This window comes from Schistosoma mansoni, chromosome W (assembly GCF_000237925.1).
Source record: "Schistosoma mansoni strain Puerto Rico chromosome W, complete genome".
Taxonomy (NCBI): domain Eukaryota; kingdom Metazoa; phylum Platyhelminthes; class Trematoda; order Strigeidida; family Schistosomatidae; genus Schistosoma; species Schistosoma mansoni.
This window is the reverse complement of record NC_031502.1, coordinates 20,553,199-20,563,394: the sequence shown is the minus strand read 5'-3', so window position 1 is coordinate 20,563,394 and position 10,196 is coordinate 20,553,199.

Genomic DNA, 10,196 nt, shown 5'->3' with positions numbered 1-10,196 from the left:
AAGATTCAAACAAACAATACTAAGTGAATTCTTCTTATACAAGATCGTGTGAATAAAAAGGATAGTAGGAGAATTTCATCTCGTTAATTGAGGTAATAATAATATTGTTTTATGAATATAACATGTAACAAGAGGGGGGTGTTATCATGGTAATTGCGATTTTTTAAAAATGGGTTCATGTGAATTAGGAAAGATAAATGTGAAGATTAAGTAAGATAATAAACACGAAAGGAATCGGGAGCGGGGGGGAATAAGAAGTTTATAATATTCATTTCAGGCATCCAGTTACCCAATCATAGGCCAAGGTAACACATAGAGGCTTGATATAATTCTTCTGGATATATAAGTTCGGTTTTCTCGAGTTGATCCAAATGGCTTCGCCTTGAGGTAGATTTTTTCGGAAATTCATATAAAATACAGAAAGCTTCCTCTATTTCGATATGATGTTCACTATCTACCAAGTGAGAAAGAATAGTACTGTTGATCAATTTAGTAATTTCTTTTCCCAATTATGCTGATAGATGTTCACGAACACGCAAAGATAAAGTCCTCTGAGTATGGCTTATTTAACTAGCTCCACATGAGCATTTGAATTTGTATATGCACATGAAGGAGCCCATCATCAGTAACCTATCTTTGATTTATTATGTAAGTATTGGTTTAGTTGATAAAATTATATGTAGCTTGACGGGGTGAAACATCCTTTCAAAAGATCTTTTGAGTTGACATGGTAAAATATCACCTGTTACGTCCGCTTTAAAGTTCAGTTTCAGATAGATGGGTTTTTTTTACTGACTGATTCACAATTTGAGTTTTTACAAGCTTGTACCAACCCAATCACACTTGATGGGAAAAGTCTGGAGAAGGTGGAATCTTTCAAGTACCTGGACAGTATCATCTATCAACAAGGAGAATCTGATGCAGACGTAAAGGCGAAAATTGGCAAAGCAAAGACAGCATTCCTACAGTTGAAGAACAAGTGAGACTCAAAACAACTGTCAATCAACATTAAAGTCAGAACGTTCATTACGAACGTCAACACAATCCTACTGTATGAAGCTGAGACTTTGAGAACTACTTAAACAAACATCAATAATGCACAAGTATTTCTCAACAATAGTCTACACAAAATACTAAATCTTCGTTGACCGGATACCATCAGTAACAACCTACTGTGGAAGAAAACAAACCAGCTTTCAGTTGAAGAGGAAATTAGGAAAAGATTTTGGAGGTGGATAGGACATATATTGTCGAAACCATCGAACTGCATCACGAGTTAAACGCCAACTTCGAATCCCGAAACGAAACGGAAAAGTGAGAGACCAAGGAACACATTCAGTCGGACAGATTTTAGTCGTAAATTGTACATATTTACGCTCTTTCCTTCGTATAATTCAGTTGGTATCTTCACAGAAACTTTTTTGAGATATGAAGGTGTAAATCTAGTGAATTTTTCAACGAAAGTACAGTACCTGAAATTAAACATTTGTAAAGTAGTCACTTTTAAACTCCGCCTGTAGCTCCTCAGGGGGCTACTGCCGGTCCCAAGCCCGGGTAAAGGAGGAGGGTTGGGCATGGGGTTAGCGAACCCATCCCATAGTAAACCAACTCGCTAAAAAAACGCTAACCAGAAAAAAAAGTAGTCACTTTTATCCTATGATTATTACTGGTAGCTCAAAAGATATGGAATCATTATAAACAAAAAAATAAATCAGAATAACCTTTGTACGAAAATTCGTCAGTTTGACAACTCAGTAACTCAGTAGCTAAATGAATAACGTAGTGGCGCTTTCAGCGAAGGGTACTGCACTGGGTTCGAGTCTTGAAATGAACATCAAACCTCAGATGGAGGTACATCTAGCTGGCAAGTCCCAAATAAGACGAAATGTGTGTTCTGGATTCCAATGCTATCCACTATCATCCCTGCTCATAATGCTTGTGACTTAAAGCAATATCGAGATAATCTGAACAGGATGCAGATATGCCAGTAATAAGTGACTGATCAATTGTAGTCCTAAACATCAATGTAAAGATTCAACCAAACAATACAAAATGAATTTAATCCCATTACCTATTTGAAATCTTGAATAGTTTGATGAAGGAAGATACTAATAATACCGATAATGATCATATGCTCACTAGTGACTGGCTCCATGAGGTATTTCCTGGAGTTCTAGTGAGAAGTTGTGACCAGCAGAGTTCAACCAGGTTTGTTGGGAGATATCAACTCACTAAAGACATTGGTGAATGGTTGCTCAATTACGTGGATTGGTTGAAGTTAGACATTAACACCGTTGGATGCCGGCCGGTTCAGTGGTCTACTTGTTAAGACTCATAGGCACTGAGTTCGAATCTCACGAGGCGGGATCGTGGATGCGTACTGCTGAGGAGTCCCACAATATGACGAAACGGCCGTCTAGTGATTACAGGTTTTCCATGTTGTTCTAGCTTCAATTGACTCATGGTTTCAACTATATGAAATAATTAATTGATTGAAAATTATCAGAATGGAGGTTTGTGGAGATTGTTTTATTTTAACAGTTCAGTTCATGAGTCGGTGTAAGCTAGACCACCATGGAAAACCTGAAAAAATTGGATGGCCGTTTCATACTAGTATAGGATTCCTCGGAAAGGAGCATCCACAATCCCATACCAAATAGACTCGAACCCATAACCTTCGGTCTCGCGTGCGAATGTTTAACCTTTAGACCACTGGGCCGACATCCAGTTGTGTTAATGATATCTAACTCCAACCAACCCATGTTATTGCGTAACCGTCCATCATTGTCAACAGTGAAGAGTCCCATACCAGGACAAAACGATCATCCATTGCTTCCAGGTTTTTCATGATGGTTTAGTTTAAATTGATTCATGAATTCAACTATTAATTTGAAATTGTCTTGATACAATGGCACTTGAAAAAATACTGAAACTTTTATTTCTGGCTAATGGGTTAAGTTTACAAATTGAGGTTTGGGTTTATATCAGTTAGAATGCAATACTTTAGAACTTAAGAAACGGAGTTAAGATGTTAGAGAGTTAGAATAGAAAAATTATTATATGACTTCATTCAATACTCTTAACTACACATTGAATCACATTAAACATCTTAACATACAATCTAACAACTTAGGAGATGTTGTTATGTCATATAGCTTAAGTACCATCTTCAATTTACATCTTGGTTACGTAATAGATATTGATTTTAAGTATTTTAACAATCAATTATTCTTAATTTCCACCTACTTAATAGTAATATACAAGCTATCTATCTTTTGATGTAGGTTTGTTCTCTGAGCTGGATGGTTTGATCGTGGAGCTTTCATCATCCTTCTGAACGACATCATCAGCACAAACTTTGGGTAGAAGTGAAGTGTTTGAATTTCTCCACATGTGATTCACAGCTTGTCCTGTGAACCTCGATATGAATCACATGTGGAGAAATTCAAACACTTCACTTCTACCCAAAGTTTGTGCTGATGATGTCGTTCAGAAGGATGATGAAAGCTCCACGATCAAACCATCCAGCTCAGAGAACAAACCTACATCAAAATCACCCACCTCAGCTACAAATCTTCTCTACCATCTCAAGCTATCTATCATTGTACTTGAAATTTCGAGCAAAATACACTTGAAGTTTTCTTAATTCTAACTGATCAACTGAAAACTGACGAAACAACATTAAGCTTGTATGTGATAATGACTAACAGTAGAGTCCAGGATTTATGTTTGATTCTATCCTAAACAGTTCAGTTAAAAAATCTCTATATTGAGATGGTGGAGAAGATTTGTAGCTCAGATGGATGATTTTGATAAAGTTTTGTTCTTTGAGCTGGATGGTTCGGTCCATCTGGCCATATGACCGGAATCTTTCACGTTGAATCCCTAACGAATAAGTGAGTAAAGACTACTGAGTAATCGTCTGAAACTTGTGCAAACTAGTAAATGGTTCCAACCCAATCACACTTGATGGAGAAACTCTAGAAAAGGTGGAGACTTTTACATAAATGGACAGCACCATTGATAAACGAGGGTCATCTGATACAGATATGAAGGCAAGAATAGAGAAGTCAAAGACAGCATTTCTATAATCGAAGAGAATCTGGAAATCAAAACAGCTGTCAGTCAACATCACAATCACAATTCTTACCATAAATGTCAAAATAGTTCCATTGTATTTAGTCGAAAGTCGGTAAACTGTCACAATCATCATCAAAACACCTATCTACACAAGATACTGTAGATCCACTGGATAGACATTATCATCAGTAACCGACCTTGATAGATAGAAAACCAACTTCCATTTTCGAAGCAACTTCCATCTGAAGAGGAAGTCAGAAGGAGATAGTGGAGATGAATACGACACATCATGTGGATTCTATCAAAGTTTATCACAAGACGAAGCGTAAGTTGGAATGTTCGTTGAAGGAGGAAGGTAAGCAAACCAAATGACACATGGCTGTACAAATTATGATTAGACATTATGAATATGAATATCGCTTGATGACAGGTGGAAAGGAGATGTGAGGAAAGAGTTGTTTGAAGATATCTGGTCAATGGCTTGTGTCTCATAAAGAGTAACATGGATGCGATATTTTTACTCAGCAAGTCAGATATGTGGGAAAATCTTCTGCCCAACGAACACTGTCCTCATTTGCTTATGATTTGATTCATTTGATTAACATTGTAATATGTTTAACATATGATACCCTTGTCACAATAATATCTAACATCCTATCTCGATGTCACTTCATTCAATGAATGAATTCAGGAGACAGCACAACTAAGACATTCACCAGTGAATGCTATGATAACTCCTTGAAATTCATCGATTTCTAAACGATATAATCTTATAGTTTTGTCAAATATATTTAATCAGAAACAAGGGTAAGATTTCAATCATGTTACCTACAGTGATCTACATGATTCAATCCCAAAAAACATGTTAATATCTACTTCACGTAGGAATTAAGATAACCTTGTTTCTGAATGTTCTTCTTCACACAGGTCCCATTTATCTTCATATATCATTTTATATTCACATTGACTATTAAAAGGGGGGTTTTGTGAAGATTTTAGTACTGCTGAGGAGTCCTACAGTAGGACGAAATGGCCGTCCAGTGCTTCCAGGTTTTCCATGGTGATCTAGCTTCAATTGACTCATGATTTCAACTATATAAACTTCACATTGACTGTTTTGTTCAATTAACCCCTGATCATGTAATGGGTTAATCTTTACCTACCTAGAAAAATAATCTGTAAATTACATGATTTTTCCCTCAAATAAATTATAGTTATTTGGAAAGAAAATATTATAGCCTACTATTTAATTAACTCAGTAGTGTGGTATATACTACTGATGTCGACAGATATAAGTAGTATGTATCATCAATCGAAAAGGAAATGTCTGGCGGTAAAACATTAAGAAGATCGAAGGAAACATAGTGAGGATAAAGAATGATTGACGTGGAAAAGAAAGAACAGTGAAGTCTGAGACGATTGATTAATTGAATGAAGTTGAAGTTAGACATGAACACCATTGGATGTCGGCTCAGTGGTCTAGAGGTTAAGCGCTCTGGCACAAGGTTGGTAGGTCCTGGATTCAAATCTCGTGAGGCGGGATCGTCTGTGCGCACTGCTCAGGAGTCCCACAATAGAATGGAACGACCGTCCACTGCTTCCAGGTCTTCCTTGGTGGTCTAACTTTAATTGACTCATGATTTCAACTATGAAGTATCTTTTTTATTGAATGGTTCTCAGATTTCACCAAGATATTCTGTAATATTGTATTGATATACATTCGATTCTCCTCACTTATATGTTCTCCATTCCCTACCATAGGATGGTAACATTTCTCCAAATAAATAGATAAACAAAAAACAATTCAGAAAGTTCTTTATTGTAGAAAACAGAAATGGATATGCCAGAATATATTGTAAACAAATTAATTAGATACTTAGACATAAATATGATTACCATTATTATTATCAGTAGTAGTAGTAGTAGTAGTAGTATGACGTTGATTAATTTATATTCACATCATGTTTATCTTCTTTTTTAAGCTTAATGATTCGAAAGTGGATACGCCCAATTATCAGACTTAAAAGTTATATCATTATATTAATGTTATTGATGATGAAAACTTTGAACGTGTTGTGTGTGTGTGTGTATTTATTTAAACACATAAATATTGGTACAAGGGGGACACCAGATATATATGCGCCACACAAATCTCATTTGATTTGTGTGAGTGCTGTGATACTGACCGGGTGCCCAAACCGAAGTAGGTGGTTTTCTTAGAGGGCCATACCTGGAGCCTTTGACCTAAAGATCTGATCCACAAGGTAGTGGAGCAACGTTAGAGGATGTAGTCCTATGGTAGCTAGTAACCAACGATTGGTTAATACATCATTTGTTCCCTCAGGACACTGGAGCCAGCCCATGTGCACCATTGGTTTGGAATGAGGGTTTTCCAACTTTTCTAGATGGACCCTCCGTGTCCACTAACCCGATTAAAGCGCCCGACATTCGCTTTTCGTCCTCTCAATTTCGTAAACAACAATCCCGCCACGAGAAGACAGTTAGTAGAACTTCCCTAGTAGTCGCTGTATACGCGTGGTCATGTGAGAGCTTTTCGAGAGGGAGAGCCCACTCTCCCCACTCTCGACCGTACCAGGGTATTTGGGGGGGTCTCAAATATATACAACTGTATAGGTTCAAAAACGAGACATTTTCGAGATGGTGAAGAAGATTTATAGCTTAGGTAAATGATTTTGATAGAGTTTTATTCTGTGAACTGTATGGTTTGGTTGTAGAGTTCTCATCGTTCTTCCAAAATAATATTATCAGAATAACAATGAAAGCTCCACAACGAGACCATCCAGTTTAGAGGACGAAACTCTTGATTATTAAAAAGAAAACTAGTACAATACAAATCTTAACCAATATTAACAATTTCTACTTGTTGTTGTTGTTTTTCAGTTAATCGACATTGAACATGTGTAATAAGCAATGTTACTATACTTGATAGAATCTTGTATTAGATATGAATTGAACAGATGTGATTACGTAAGGATTAAAAATTTATACTGATCAATTAACTGATCAGCAATTATTGATCTTAATAATTGCTAATGTTCCTTACAATGTTAAGAGGTGTTCACATTATTTCGATTATTTAATCAATATTATGTTCTGGTTCAAAATTAACATACCTAATTACTTACTGATGCCTGTTAACCCTTGTGGAAGAACATAGGCCACCCAACAGTATTCTTAATCGAACTGTGTCCTGGACAATCCTTTCAAGTTTTTTTCCCGTTGCTATTCCTCCTTTCCATGTTTGTTTCTGATTCCCGACGTAATGTGTTCTTAGGTCTGCCACTTTTCTATTTCCCTTCAGGATTTAAAGTTAGTGTTTAGCTCATGGTGCAGTTTGATGATTTCCATCTATAACTCTCCTAGGATTACTGCCGGTCACAAACTCGGTTAAAGGAGGAAGGTTTGGTGCGGGCGGGATCGGCAACCCAAACCCATAGAAAACAATCTTATTCCCAGCAAAAAAAAAACGCTAACCATAATAAACAAATTCAAAATTAAAGGTGTATGTTATTCAAGAATTTATATCTGGGCAGCATCATTGATGAACACGGTGGACCTGATGCAGATGTGAGGGCGAGGATCGACAAAGCAAGAGCAGCATATTTACAACTGAAGAACATCTGGAACTCAAAACAATTGCCAACCAACACCAAGATCAGAATTTTCAATACAAATGTCAAGACAGTTCTATTGTATGGAGCGGAAACTTGGAGAACTACGAAAGCCATCATCCAGAAGATACAGATGTTTATTGACAGTTGTCTACGCAGGATACTTCGGATCCGTTGGCCAGACACTACCAGCAATAACCTACTGTGGGAGAGAACAAACCAGATTCCAGCGGAGGAAGAAATCAGGAAGAAGTTCTGGAAGTGGATAGGACACACATTGAGGAAGTCACCCGACTGCATCACAAGGCAAGTTGTCATATAGAATTCTGAAGGCCAAAGGAGAAGAGGAAGATCAAAGAACACATTACGCTGACAAATGGAGACAGATATGAGAAGAATGAACAAGAATTGGACAGAACTAGAAGGGAAGGCGTAGGACAGAGTGGGTTGGAGAATGCTGGTCGGCGGCCGATACTCCATTGGGAGTAACAGGCGTAAGTAAGTAAGTTATTCAACAACAAATAAAAAAAAGATCAGAATAGATTATCACAATAACAAAATATCCATTAACAGAATCTTGAATAACTAGAATTTTTATATCCAATTCTTGACTATTTACGCATGACTGAATTTTTCGGATTTATGTATATATTACAGGCCGAGATCAGATACGTGTCGGTCCAGTTGGGGGCTGGTTTCTTTGCTGCTTTGTGTGCTTTGGTGCGTGATGTGGTGAGATTACTGGACTCTGACCCTGGTCGATCATGGGCGGTTTCAGCTGTTAATGTCGTGCATCTAGCAACGCGCGAGGACATGTTCCACGTTGCGTCAAGCGGTTGTACTTCCGTGATCTTCCGTGAACTCAGAACTGGCACTAATGTAATCATAACTTGGATTATAGGTGGGATTGTTTAATAATGAACTATAAATAACATTATATATCTATGCTAAGGAAAAACCTTTTAATAATCACATTTGTTATTAATCCGTTGTATAATCAATGTTCAAAACTTGTACAATTTAATGTTAATACTAAGATAGTCAGATAAATAATGAAGATATGTATAGATATATATTAAGGATAAGTGAATGATCAATTGTAGCTAGACTACCATGGAAAACCTGGAAACACTGGACAGCCGTTTTATCCTAGTATGGGACTTCTCATCAGTGCGTATTCATGATCCTACACCAAAAGGACTCGAACCCACCACCTTCGGTGTCGTACGCAAACACTTAACATCTAGACTACTGAACAGACATTCAGTTGTGTTAGTGATATCTAACTTCAACGAATCCATGATATTACACGACCATTCCCCATTGTCTTTGAAAGGTAACTGCCTCACATCATACACAAATTAGTTTCAATTGTCACAGCTTATCACTAGAACTACGAGAATTACCTTAGTTACACTTTTATCACAGTATTGATTCATAATATACTATGTCAAACAAAAGCAATTTCGACACATTGCTATGTGTTATACAATGTTAAACAATCAGAGAATCAAAGTAACTCATTTTATTTCAATGATACAAAAAATACATAAAATAGTAGTCAAACTGTCAACGCTGTCGTAAGATAATTCAAGAATTGTATTATCACTAAACAAAAATAAAGTTGATCACAATTCATTGGTCAATCAACTGTATGACATAACTTTATGTGACCAATGGAGTTAGACAGTGTCAGTTGTGAGACAGTTTTTCACTGAAGACAATGGTGGATAGTCTTTTGATATCATGAATTGGTTGGAGTTAGACATGATTAAAACCGTTGCATGATTTACAGATTAAACATTGGCATGTGACACTGAAGGTTTGGGGTTCGAGCCCCTTTGGTGTGGGATCATAGATTTGCACTACAAAGGAGTTCCATACTACAACGAGGCAGTCGTTTGGTGTTTCCAGGTTTTCAATGTTGATCTAACATTGATCCATTCATGATCTCAATCAAAAACTTAACAATCTTCACAACCAATGAACAGGAAGTAATTATTATTATTATTATTAATTCTTATTCTCTCGATTTCTGTAATATCAGGAAAGTCACATCACAATAATATATGATGATTATTGTCATGTATTACCAAATACTAGTCTAGATTATTCCATAATTTGAATAAAAAGATATATACATACTAGAAGGGTGTTTTGTGGAGATTTTAGTAATTTTTGTGTAGTTGAAATCATGAGTCCAAGGTGTTAAAACCGTTGGGTGCCACCTAGCTCAGTGGTCTAGTGGTTAAGTGCTCTCGCGCGAGACTGATAGGTCCTAGGTTCGAGTCTCATGAGGCGGGATCGTGGATGCTCATTGCTGAAGAGTCCCACAATAGGACGAATTGGTCGTCCAGTACTTCCACGTTTTCCATCGTGGTCTAGCTTCAACTGACACATGATTTCAGACATTATATTACATAATATACATAAATTTTTTCGTAATTTACTAGATTGTTTAATATAAAAAAGTGTATCGAGTAA